Genomic DNA, 13,283 nt, shown 5'->3' on the forward strand with positions numbered 1-13,283 from the left:
AGAGAGAGAGTGGTGGGGTAGGTGGGGATATTGTGGGGTCCACAGATCCTGAGGTGTCAAGGAAAAGTCATCCTTGCACCAAGTGGCGAGCAAAATTGCTCTTTGTGCCAATTCTGGCGTTAAACGCCGGGCTGGTGCCCATTTCTGGCGTTTAACACCAAGTTCTTGCCCTTCTCTGGCGTTTAACGCCAGTTTGGTGCCCTTTTCTGGCGTTAAACGCCCAGAATGGTGCCAGACTGGGCGTTAAACGCCCATCTGCTAGCCTTACTAGCGTTTAAACGCCAGCAGGTTCTTCCTCCAGGGTGTGCTGTTTTTCTTTCTGTTTTTCTTTCTATTTTTGCTTTTTCAATTGATTTTGTGACTTCTCATGATCATCAACCTACAGAAAACATAAAATAACAAAGGAAATAGATAAAATATAACATTGGGTTGCCTCCCAACAAGCGCTTCTTTAATGTCAGTAGCTTGACAGTGGGCTCTCATGGAGCCTCAGAGATGCTCAGAGCAATGTTGGAACCTCCCAACACCAAACTTAGAGTTTGAATGTGGGGGTTCAACACCAAACTTAGAATTTGGTTGTGGCCTCCCAACACCAAACTTAGAGTTTGACTGTGGGGGCTCTGTTTGACTCTGTTTTGAGAGAAGCTCTTCATGCTTCCTCTCCATGGTGACAAAGGGATATCCTTGAGTCTTAAACACAAAGGATTCTTCATTCACTTGAATGATCAATTCTCCTCTATCAACATAAATCACAGCCTTTGCTGTGGCTAGGAAGGGTCTGCCAAGGATGATGGATTCATCCATGCACTTCCCAGTCTCTAGGACTATGAAATCAGCAGGGATGTAATGGTCTTCAACTTTTACCAGAACATCCTCTACAAGTCCATAAGCTTGTTTTCTTGAATTGTCTGCCATCTCTAGTGAGATTTTTGCAGCTTGCACCTCAAAGATCCCTAGCCTCTCCATTACAGAGAGAGGCATGAGGTTTACTCTTGACCCTAAGTCACACAAGGCCTTCTTGAAGGTTATGGTGCCTATGGCACAAGGTATTGAGAACTTCCCAGGATCTTGTCTCTTTTGAGGTAATTTCTGCCTAGACAAGTTATCCAGTTCTTTGGTGAGCAAAGGGGGTTCATCCTCCCAAGTCTCATTACCAAATAACCTGTCATTTAGCTTCATGATTGCTCCAAGGTATTTAGCAACTTGCTCTTCAGTGACATACTCATCCTCTTCAGAGGAAGAATACTCATCAGAGCTCATGAATGGCAGAAGTAAATCCAATGGGATCTCTATGGTCTTAGTGGGAGCCTCAGATTCCCATGGTTCCTCATTAGGGAACTCAATGGAGGCCAGTGGACGTCCACTGAGGTCTTCCTCAGTGGCGTTCACTGCCTCTCCCTCCTCTCTAAATTCGGCCATGTTGATGGCCTTGCACTCTCCTTTTGGATTTTCTTCTGTATTGCTTGGAAGAGTACTAGGAGGGAGTTCAGTAATTTTCTTGCTCAGCTGACCCACTTGTGCCTCTAAATTTCTAATAGAGGACCTTGTTTCAGTCATGAAACTTTTAGTGGTTTTGATTAGATCAGAGACCATGGTTGCTAAGTCAGAGTGGTTCTGCTTAGAATTCTCTGTCTGTTGCTGAGAAGATGACGGAAAAGGCTTGCCATTGCTAAACCTGTTTCTTCCACCATTATTATTGTTGAAACCTTGTTGAGGTCTCTGTTGATCCTTCCATGAGAGATTTGGATGATTTCTCCATGAAGGATTATAGGTGTTTCCATAGGGTTCTCCCATGTAATTCACCTCTTCCATTGAAGGGTTCTCAGGATCATAAGCTTCTTCTTCAGATGAAGCTTCCTTAGTACTGTCTGGTGCATTTTGCATTCCAGACAGACCTTGAGAAATCAAATTGACTTGCTGAGTCAATATCTTGTTCTGAGCCAATATGGCATTCAGAGTATCAATCTCAAGAACTCATTTCTTCTGATTAGTCCCATTGTTCACATGATTCCTTTCAGAAGTGTACATGAATTGGTTATTTGCAACCATTTCAATTAGTTCTTGAGCTTCTGTAGGCGTCTTCTTCAGATGAAGAGATCCTCCAGCAGAGCTATCCAAAGACATCTTGGACAGTTCAGACAGACCATCATAGAAAATACCTATGATGCTCCATTCAAAAAGCATATCAGAGGGACACTTTCTGATTAATTGTTTGTATCTTTCCCAAGCTTCATAGAGGGATTCTCCTTCCTTCTGTCTGAAGGTTTCGACTTCCACTCTAAGCTTACTCAATTTTTGAGGTGGAAAGAACTTTGCCAAGAAGGCATTGACTAGCTTTTCCCAAGAGTTCAGGCTTTCTTTAGGTTGTGAATCCAACCATATCCTAGCTCTGTCTCTTACAGTAAAAGGGAATAGCATAAGTCTGTAGACCTCAGGGTCAACCCCATTAGTCTTGACAGCGTCACAGATTTGCAAGAACTCAGCTAAAAACTGATGGGGATCTTCCAATGGAAGTCCATAGAACTTGCAATTCTGTTGCATTAGAGAAACTAATTGAGGCTTAAGCTCAAAGTTGTTTGCTCCAATGGCAGGGATAGAGATGCTTCTCCCATAGAAGTCGGGAGTAGGTGCAGTAAAGTCACCCAGCACCTTCCTTGCATTGTTGGCATTGTTGTTGTTTTCGGCTGCCATGGGTTCTTCTTCTTTGAAGATTTCTGTTAGGTCCTCTACAGAGAATTGTGCCTTAGCTTCTCTTAGCTTTCGCTTCAAGGTCCTTTCAGGTTCAGGATCAGCCTCAACAAGAATGCTTTTGTCTTTGCTCCTGCTCATATGAAAGAGAAGAGAACAAGAAAATATGGAATCCTCTATGTCACAGTATAGAGATTCCTTGAGGTGTCAGAGGAAAAGAAAAATAGAAGGAAGAGGTAGAAAATTCGAACTTATCAAGGAAGATGGAGTTCGAATTGTGCATTAAGGAATAGTGTTAGTCCATAAATAGAAGGATGTGAGAAGAGGGGAAGAAATTTTCGAAAATAATTTTAAAAGGATTTTAAAAATATTTTGAAAAACTTTAGTTGATTTTCGAAAACCAAGATTGAGAAAGAAGTAAAGTGATTTTTGAAAAAGATTTTGAAATTAGAAATCAAAAAGATTTGATTGAAAACTATTTTGAAAAAGATGTGGTTAAGAAGATATGATTGGTTTTAAAAAAAATGTGATTGAGAAGATATGATTTGAAAAACATTTTAAAAAGATTTGATTTTAAAAATTAATAACTTGACTAACAAGAAAAGATATGATTCAAACATTAAACCTTTCTCAACAGAAAAGGCAACATACTTGAAATGTTGAATCAAATCATTAATTGATAGCAAGTATTTTTGAAAATGGAAAGAAATTGATTTTGAAAAAGATTTGATTGAAAAGATATGATTTGAAAAAGATTTGATTTTGAAAAGATTTTGAAAACTGAAAAAAATTTGATTTGAAAACAAAATCTTCCTTCTTGTGCCATCCTAGCGTTAAACGCCCAGAATAGTGCACATTCTGGCGTTTAACGCCCAAACCACTACCCTTTTGGGGGTTAAACGCCCAGCCAGGCACCCTGGCTGGCGTTTAAACGCCAGTTTGCCTTCCTCACTGGGCATTTTGAACGCCCAGCTTTTTCTGTGTAATTCCTCTGCAGTATGTTCTGAATCTTCAATTCTCTGTATTATTGACTTAAAAAGACACAAATTAAAAATATTTTTGGATTTTTAATAATGAGAAATAATCAAAATGCAACTAAAATCAAATAACAATGCATGCAAGACACCAAACTTAGCAGTTTGTATACTACTGACACTGACAAAATGAGAATGCATATGAGACACATAAACACTCAAGTCAAGAGAATTTAAAAATGAAATCATCAAGAACAACTTGAAGATTAATGAAGACACATGCATGAATGCAAGAAGAACAGAAACATGCAATTGACACCAAACTTAAAATGAAACACTAGACTCAAAAAGAAACATAAAATATTTTTGGTTTTTATGATTTTGTAAAATTTTTTTTTGAATTTTTCGAAAATTAAGTGGAAAAAGAAAATAAAGGTATCAAAATTCTTAATGAGAATTCCAGGAATCATGCAATGTTAGTCTAAAGCTTCAGTCTAAAGAAATTAGACATGGCTGAACAAGCTTCAGCAGGACATTGCATTCAAGAGCTAAATTGATGAAAATCAATCAGCTTTGGTGATGATAAGAACATCACCTTGAAACACTAGAATTCATTCTTAAGAACTCTGAAGAAAAATACCTAATCTAAGCAACAAGATGAACCGTCAGTTGTCCATACTCAACAATCCCCGGCAACGGCGCCAAAAACTTGGTGGACGAAATTGTGATCTCTTCTTTTCATAACTCAAATAATCCCCGGTGATGAATCCAAAAACTTGGTGTTCAATACCATGGCATAAACACAACTTCGCACAACTAACCAGCAAGTGTACTGGGTCGTCCAAGTAATAAACCTTACGCGAGTAAGGGTCGATCCCACAGAGATTGTTGGTATGAAGCAAGCTATGGTCACCTTGTAAATCTTAGTCAGGCAAACTCAAATGGTTATGGATGATGAATAAAACATAAAGATAAAGATAGAGATACTTATGTAATTCATTGGTGGGAATTTCAGACAAGCGTATGGAGATGCTTGGTCCCTTCCGTCTCTCTGCTTTCCCACTGTCTTCATCCAATCCTTGTTACTCCTTTCCATGGCAAGCTGTATGTAGGGTTTCACCGTTGTCTGTGGCTACCTCCCATCCTCTCAGTGAAAATGTTCAACGCACCCTGTCACGGCACGGCTATTCAGCTGTCGATTCTCGATCATGTCGGAATAGAATCCAGTGATTCTTTTGCGTCTGTCACTAACGCCCCACAATCGTGAGTTTGAAGCTCGTCACAGTCATTCAATCATTGAATCCTACTCAGAATACCACAGGCAAGGTTTACACCTTCCGGATTCTCTTGAATGCCACCATCAATTCTAGCTTATACCACGAAGATTCCGGTTAAAGAATCCAAGAGATATCCACCCAATCTAAGGTAGAACGGAGGTGGTTGTCAGGCACACGTTCATAGGTGAGAATGATGATGAGTGTCACGGATCATCACATTCATCAAGTTGAAGAACAAGTGATATCTTAGAACAAGAACAAGCGGAATTGAATAGAAGAACAATAGTAATTGCATTAATACTCAAGGTACAGCAGAGCTTCACACCTTAATCTATGGTGTGTAGAAACTCCACCGTTGAAAATACATAAGAACAAGGTCTAGGCATGGCCGTGAGGCCAGCCCCCAAAATGTGATCAAAGATCCAAAGATCCAAGAATACAAAGATCTAAAGATACCAAGATCAAAATACAATAGTAAAAGGTCCTACTTATAGAGAACTAGTAGCCTAGGGTTTACAGAGATGAGTAAATGACATAAAAATCCACTTCCGGGCCCACTTGGTGTGTGCTTGGGCTGAGCATTGAAGCATTTTCGTGTAGAGACTCTTCTTGGAGTTAAACGCCAGCTTTTATGCCAGTTTGGGTGTTTAACTCCCATTCTTGTGTCAGTTCCAGCGTTTAACGCTGGGAATTCTGATGGTGACTTTGAACGCCAGTTTGGGCCATCAAATCTTGAGCAAAGTATGGACTATCATATATTGCTGGAAAGCCCAGGATGTCTACGTTCCAACGCCGTTGAGAGCGCGCCAATTGGGCTTCTGTAGCTCCCGAAAATTCTCTTCGAGTGCAGGGAGGTCAGAATCCAACAGCATCTGCAGTCCTTTTCAGCCTCTGAATCAGATTTTTGCTCAGGTCCCTCAATTTCAGCCAGAAAATACCTGAAATCACAGAAAAACACACAAACTCATAGTAAAGTCCAGAAAAGTGAATTTTAACTAAAAACTAATAAAAATATACTAAAAACTAACTAGATCATACTAAAAACATACTAAAAATAATGCCAAAAAGCGTACAAATTATCCGCTCATCAGTTGGCGTGCCATGCCCATGATCTTGTGTTGTTCCAGTAAGTGGCGTGCCACGCCTTGACCTTCAAGTGGCACACCAAAGTGAGTTTTTGGGCCTATCGTGTCACGCCTTCGACACTAAGTGGCACGCTCAGATCTTGCTTGTGATGTCTGGCGTGTCACGCTTGGTTTCTTGATAAACCCCAATTTTGTGGTTTATCTTGTGCTTATTTTGGGGGATTTTATCACGTTTTCTCACATTTATTCAATGAAATAGCATGGTTTTGTAATTCTCCCTTGATATGTGCTTAAATGTGAAAACATGCTTTTTAGGCCCTAAAATAGCTAATTTAATTCACTTTAATTCCATTCGATGCCTTGATATGTTTGTTGAGTGATTTCAGGTTCATAAGGCAAGTATTGAATGGAAGATGTGAGGAGAAAAGCATGCAAAGTGGGAGAAAACTCATGAAGAAATGAAGGAACCGTAAAGCTGTCAAGCCTGACCTCTTCGCATTCAATTGACAATAACTTAAGCTATAGAGGTCCATATGAGGAGTTTTCAGTTGCATTAGAAAGCTAACATCCGGGGTTTCAAAATGATACAAATTTTGCCATATTTTGCTTCGCGTATAGGGGCACGCACGCGCAATGTGCACGGACGCACCGATTGAGCACGTGACCCACTAAAGAGCAACTTGTGGCCAGCGATTTCTAGCTCATTTTGGGCCCAATCCAACTCATTTCTGATGCTATTGAACCGAAGGATTGAGGGGGGAATGAAAAAAGTAGTCATAGTTTAGTTTTCATCATATTTTAGGTAGAATTCTAGTGAGAGAGGCTCTATCCTCTCTCTATATTTAGGATAGAAATTAGGGTAAAGTTAGGATAATCACTCTCAAATTTCTCTTTCAATTCTTCTTTTGATTTTAATTCTCATTATATTTTAGTGTTCTATTGTCTAAATCTTCTTAGTTTCCCTTGTTGATTTCTTGTTTTTCTCTCTTTTATGTTGATGAACCATTGTTGGATTTTAATTTCTTCTAACACAATTTTATGTTTCCATGTCTCTTTTATGTTTATCTTCATTGCTATCGTTGATTTCTTGCTCATTATGGTTATGGATCTTGTTAATTCTTGCAATTGGTGATGTTTACTTTTATTGCACATTAGGTGTTTGATAGAATGTTTCCTCTAGTTTTTGAGTAGTTTTCTTGACTCTTGGCCTAGGCTAAGGGAATTGGGTGACCTTGAGTCATTGGATCTCAATGATTTGGTGATTTGAGAATCCTTGGTGATCAATTTGATACTCATTAACGCCAACCCACTACTAATCTAATTAGTAGGTAGGTTGGGACTTATGGGTTGATGTGATCAAGCCTATTTGACGTACTTCAAGCTTAGGAGTAGATATTACGTACTTAAAGCTTTTAGGAAGTAGACTTAATAGGTTGGCCTCTCATAATTATCAATGTATGGTTTGTAGACAAGGATGGTAATCTCAATTACCTATGTCTAGCCAAGAGTACTTTTCTATTTCTTTTGTTAGTTCTCTTTACTCTTGGCTTAGGTGGAGTAATTAGTGACGCTTGAGTTATCTAATTTCTTTGATTGATTGACAATGGGAAGTTCCTAATTGATTTGGATACCACTAACACTAGTCTTTCCCTTGGGAGTTGGCTAGGACTTGTGGAATCAAGTTAATTCATCCACTTGACTTTCCTCCTTGGTTAGAGGTTAACGAAGTGGTAGCAATAAACAATTTGTGGTCATAATTAAGGAGGATAATTAGGATAGGACTTCTAATTTTCATACCTTTCCAAGAGCTTTGCTAGTCATTAGTTTATTTTCATTGCCATTTACCTTTCATGCCTATTATCAAAAAACCCCAAAAATATATTTCATAGCCAATAATCATTCACTTCATTGCAACTCCTCGTGAGACGACCCGGAGTCCAAATACTCCGGTTAATTCTTATTTGGGGTTTGTACCTGTGACAAAACCATATTTTAATTTGATGCGAGAGTTATTTGTCGGTTGGGAACTATACTACCAACAGAATTATTTAGTACGAAATTCCTAACCAACACGATTCTTGCCATTAGCTCAAGTGGAACGCCCATATATTTGTTCATTCTTCAAGCTTAGCGTGCCACACCTGGATCTTCAAGTGGCACGCCAAAGTGACTTTCAGAACTGGCGTGCCACGCCTTCGACTTCAAGTGGCACGTCCATGATGGTTGATGGAACCGGTGTGCCACGCCCAACCTAGCTTTCCACGCCCTTCATGTGATCCTCTTCTTTGCTCTCTGGGATTTATTACTAGCGTGCCACGCCCAGTCCTTGGCGTGCCACGCCCACATGCATGCTTGGATCTCTTTTCTGGAATTTAGTACTGGCGTGCCACGCTTGGCTCCTGGCGTGCCATGCCCTTGTATTCTTATGGCGTTTGTCCTCAAGTGACACGCCAGTTTCACACGCCCAGCTTCTTGCTTGTCTTCTTCCCATTTTTGATGCCTTTTTTCACCTGCAATTCAGCACAACTCATCTTCAAGGTAGTGTACCATAATATCCATCAAATAATGCATGAATTGTACTGATCAAATGAGATTTGTGCTCTTTTATGGTCTTTTTATGCAAGAAAGAAAGGTAAATGATGCAAGTCATCAATAGAGCAAAAGTGGAAGTAATTGAAAAATTACCTCCACCTTGTAATGTCAAAGCAATCAGAAGCTTTTTGGGACATGCTGGGTTCTATAGGAGGTTTGTTAAAGATTTTTCAAAGATTGCAAAACCCCTTAGCAACCTACTTATCTCAAATACTCCTTTTGTTTTTGATAGATGATGCATGAAAACTTGTCTCTCAACAAATTTCCCTTCGGCAAGTATACCGAATTGTCGTCAAGTAAAACTCACAATAGAGTGAGGTCGAATCCCACAAGGATTGATTGGTCAAGCAACTTTAGTTAGAAGAATATGCTAGTTGAGCTAAATAGAATTTAGATTGGGAACTTGTAGGAAATTAAATGACTGGAAAGTAAATAACAGAAATTAAAGTGTAGAATCTTAAATGGGGATTTGGGGAAATTAACATGAATATAAATGGCAGAAAGTAAAGAGAATGGGTAAGATAAAAAATGGGGTAATCATTGGGTTCAGGAGATGTTGCATTCTCTGGATCAAGTTCATTCTCATCTCTTCCTCAATCAATGCATTCATTAATCTCCTTGGCAATCTTAAGTGATTGGATCCCAATTCCTTAGCAATCCAATCTCTCTAAGCTTGAACAATTGCCCAATTCTTTGATTTAATTGCTCATGGGAAGAGATGAAGTATGGTCACTAAGTATACCACATGTATTTCCAAATCAAAGTATTGGGAGGATTACATGTCACTATATCCGCCCAAACCCCAATTTGGTCCAACATGAGAAAGCATTTCTAGCATGATCTCCTCATCCCTTTTCCAAGGCTCAAAGGAGATCCAATTATGGAGAGTTTCTTTTCCAAGACAACTAACCAATTGAATTAAGATCGAAAGCTTTCTAGTAAGATCAAGAGAAAAGAAAGAAGAAGAAGAATGAAAACTATAATTGATCCATCAAATTACAACAGAGCTCCCTAACCCAGTGAAAGGGGTTTAGTTGTTCATAGCTCTAGAAAGGAAAAATGGCAGAAAAGAAGAATCCATGCTAAAAGTGCAGAAAAGTAAATATACAGAGAGTAGTTCCCAAAAGTGCCAAGCTTCTCTATAGTTCAAAACTAATCCTATATATACTACTCTTCTTGATCTTCTAGTGAGTTCTTCAAGTCTTGGATGTGGGCTCTGGATCTTGAGTTGAAGCAGTTCTCATCTTTTGTGGGCCCAGCTTGCAGAGAAATACGAATTAGGCTTGGGTATTTAGTGAGCTTAACGTTGAGTGCTATTGTAGGTTCGAGAACGTTAGTGGCATTCACTTTTTCCACTAACGTTCCACCCTTATGTATCCACGTTAACTCCAACGTTAGTGGTCTTAACGTGACCACTAACGTTGCCTTCTCAATTTTTGGCCAACGTTATTGGGACTCACTTTTCCCAATAACGTTGGCTTATACCCCTTCGCGAACGTTATTGGGAATCACTTTTCCCATTAACATTGCTTGGTGCCTTTTGTTCCTACGTTAGAGTTCACGTTAGTGTAGCTAACGTGACTCTTAACGTGGGTATGTTTCACCTTCGAGAGTGTTAGTGACACTCACCTTTGTCACTAACGCTCCAAATGCCCAAATTCTCTACGTTAGAACTCACGTTAACTAAGTTAACGTGGCTCTTAACGTAGTAGTGATGCCATCTTCCAACGTTAGTGACAAAAGTGAGTGTCACTAACGTTGGCTCTTTGATCTCAACTTCACGTTAACTTTCACTTTAATGGTCTTAACGTAAAAGTTAACGTAGGCAATGCTAGTTGGTCCAACGTTAGTGACAAAAGTGAGTGTCACTAACGTTGGCTTTTGTTTTCCTCTTCCATGTTAGAGTTCACGTTAACTAAGTTAACGTGACTCTTAACGTGGATCATTGCCAAGTTCTCCAACGTTAGTGGTGTTCACTTTTACCACTAACGTTGGAGGAAAATGTTATTGGTGCTCACGTTTTCTCTTAACGTTGGAGTTCCCTTTTTCTTCTACGTTAACTACCACATTAACTTAGTTAACGTGGCAAGTAACGTGAGCTTTGGATGGCTTCGCAGGCATTATTGGTGATCACTTTTCTCATTAACGTTGCAAGCTTTTCACCATTCCACGTTAGTGTTCACGTTAACTAGGTTAACGTGAATACTAACGTGGTTCTTCCTTGCTTCCTTTGCCCTGAAATCAAGCAATTAAAGTGCATCAAAGATCTAGCCAAAGTCATGAGATTATGCATCATCAATTTATCATGCAATTCTAGCAAAATACTCATGAAATTATGCAAAGTTCACAAAATTTGCTTTAATCAAGGTGTAAGTGTAATTTCATCCAAAACTTGCCTTATTCACTAAGAAAATGCATGAAACTATCCTAAAACAGTAAAGAAAAGGTCAGTGAAACTGGCCTAGATGCCCTGGCATCACAACACCAAACTTAAAGCTTTCTTGTCCCTAAGCAAGTACTGAAGCATAAGAAGAATGAAATGAAAGAACAAGAAGATAAAATAGAAGTAGCATTCCAGGTTTATGGGGTTTCATGCATAGCAACTTAGGTTCTTTCCCTTTAGGTTTCAAGCCTTTATCAACTCCTTAGTCACTTTCTTGATTGCATCCTTTGAGACTTCTTTCTTATTGATCCTTCCTTTTTTTTCAAAGTTTATTTTTCTTTTTGCTAAGTGCTTTGTAAGAGGGCGACTCTTTATGATAAGCTTTCAGCCAACACTCCCAAACCAGTTGGTTTAAGGTGCTAGGTGTTAAGACACCCCTAAGGACTTACTCCCTCAAGTCTCTTTTCCTCATACATACACACCACAGGCACATGGTTTGTTATTTTTCCTTTCTTGAGACCTTTGTGTACAGCACCTCTTTGGGTTACTAAGTATTCTATAGCAAAGGTTACTCTTAACAGTGGACTTTCAGCTGATAATCCTGGATTAGTTAATCCAAGTTACCAAGTGATAAAGCATCCCTAAGAGCTTATTCATCCAAGTATATCCCTTGCATATAAACACCACAGATACATGCCTCAATTTTGAAACCCTTGGTGCCTAGCATTGTTTCTTATTGTGTTTCTTTCTTTTTCACTTTTATTGCTCTTTCTCTTTTTTTATTGGGATCTTATTGTTTAGTTAGTCTCAAAGGATGTGTCTCAAACATAGGACTCATGATAGATAGTTGCTTTCTTTCCTTATTTGGTGAACCAACTTAGCTTACTAATCATCCTACCACAAACATTTAGAATGCACTTTATAAAATAACTCCACTCTTGTTCTTTTCATAACATTTTCTTTTTGATTAACTTAAAGAGACAAGCATACAAGTAAGAAAGATGAAAGTGAACACTCAAGACATTAAGCTAGCACATTTAGATGTGAATAAAGAGGAACAAGTAAAAGATGTAGGTTCTATTCAATCATTTTTCACCTAGAGTTCTGCATTTCGAGATGGTTTGAAACAACCTCATGATATCTTCCTTGGTATTCTCGTCCTAGTATTTGCATCCCTGTCTGTTTCCTTGGATGATGGGGTATGCTCATTCCCTGAGATTGATTGAATTCCTGCAACACTATTGAAAGTTGCTTGTTCTCCAAGCACTTGGAAAAGGGTTAGCATGCATGTGTGCTTGAGAGCTTCAGAACTTAACTTGGTGTGTGAACACCAAACTTAGTTCTTTGCTTACTTGACAAATTGGATGCATGTAAGAATCTTGTGTGCTTTTTATTAAGAAACAACTATGAGCTAAAAAGATAATCTATATTTTAGAGGTTAAGCCTCTTTCAAGTAAATTCTCTAATTGCTAGAGGAATGCTTCATCACTAAGGGTTGCAATGCACTCTTCAGCTGGAGTTTTGGTGGGACACCAAACTTAGAGCCCTATATTCACCCTTGAATTATTTTTGGTGTGTAACACCAAATTTAGCTCCTCACACTATAGAGAATCCAACTTGAAATTTTTATTGAAAGACTTATGAAAAGGAAATTGCCTCAGGTTGGGTTGCCTCCCAACAAAACGCTTTTTAAGCATCGGTAGCTTGACGATTCTTTCCTTAGTTGAGGTTATACTTCTGTTTGGGGTCTCCCCCATGCTGCCCAAGTAGTGTTTGAGTCTTTGTCCATTCACAGTGAATCTTCTCTTTGAGCCTTCTTCCATTATTTCTATGTGTCCATAAGGTGAGACTTTTGTGACTAAAAAGGGTCCCGACCATCTTGATTTGAGTTTCCCAGGGAAGAGTTTCAGTCTAGAGTTGTAGAGAAGCACATGTTGCCCTTCTTCGAAACTTTTGGGTACCAAATTGAGATCATGTCTCCTTTTTGCTTTTTCCTTATAGATCTTGGTATTTTCATAGGCTTGAGATCTAAATTCTTCCAATTCTTGAAGCTGCATGACCCTTTTTTCACCAGCAGCAGTGCTATCTAGGTTCAGTGGTTTAAGGGCCCAGGAGGCCTTGTGCTCTAGCTCTAATGGCAAGTGACAAGCCTTACCATACACCAGTTGATATGGGGACATCCCAATTGGTGTTTTGAAGACTGTCCTGTATGCCCAAAGAGCATCATCTAGCTTCTTCGCCCAGTCCTTTCTTGATATCCCCATAGTCTTTTCCAGAATCCTCT

General features: G+C 39.2%; 1 non-coding gene across 1 annotated transcript; it reads left to right on the forward strand.

The window, feature by feature from the left end:
* The first annotated feature begins 2,178 nt into the window (after nucleotides 1-2,178).
* On the forward strand, nucleotides 2,179-2,286 carry LOC112713389 (small nucleolar RNA R71). Its single transcript, XR_003158362.1, has one exon. It is a non-coding gene; the product is annotated as a small nucleolar RNA R71 (small nucleolar RNA).
* Nucleotides 2,287-13,283: the final 10,997 nt, after the last annotated feature.

The sequence above is a fragment of the Arachis hypogaea genome, chromosome 9 (genome assembly GCF_003086295.3).
Source record: "Arachis hypogaea cultivar Tifrunner chromosome 9, arahy.Tifrunner.gnm2.J5K5, whole genome shotgun sequence".
NCBI classification, from domain to species: domain Eukaryota; kingdom Viridiplantae; phylum Streptophyta; class Magnoliopsida; order Fabales; family Fabaceae; genus Arachis; species Arachis hypogaea.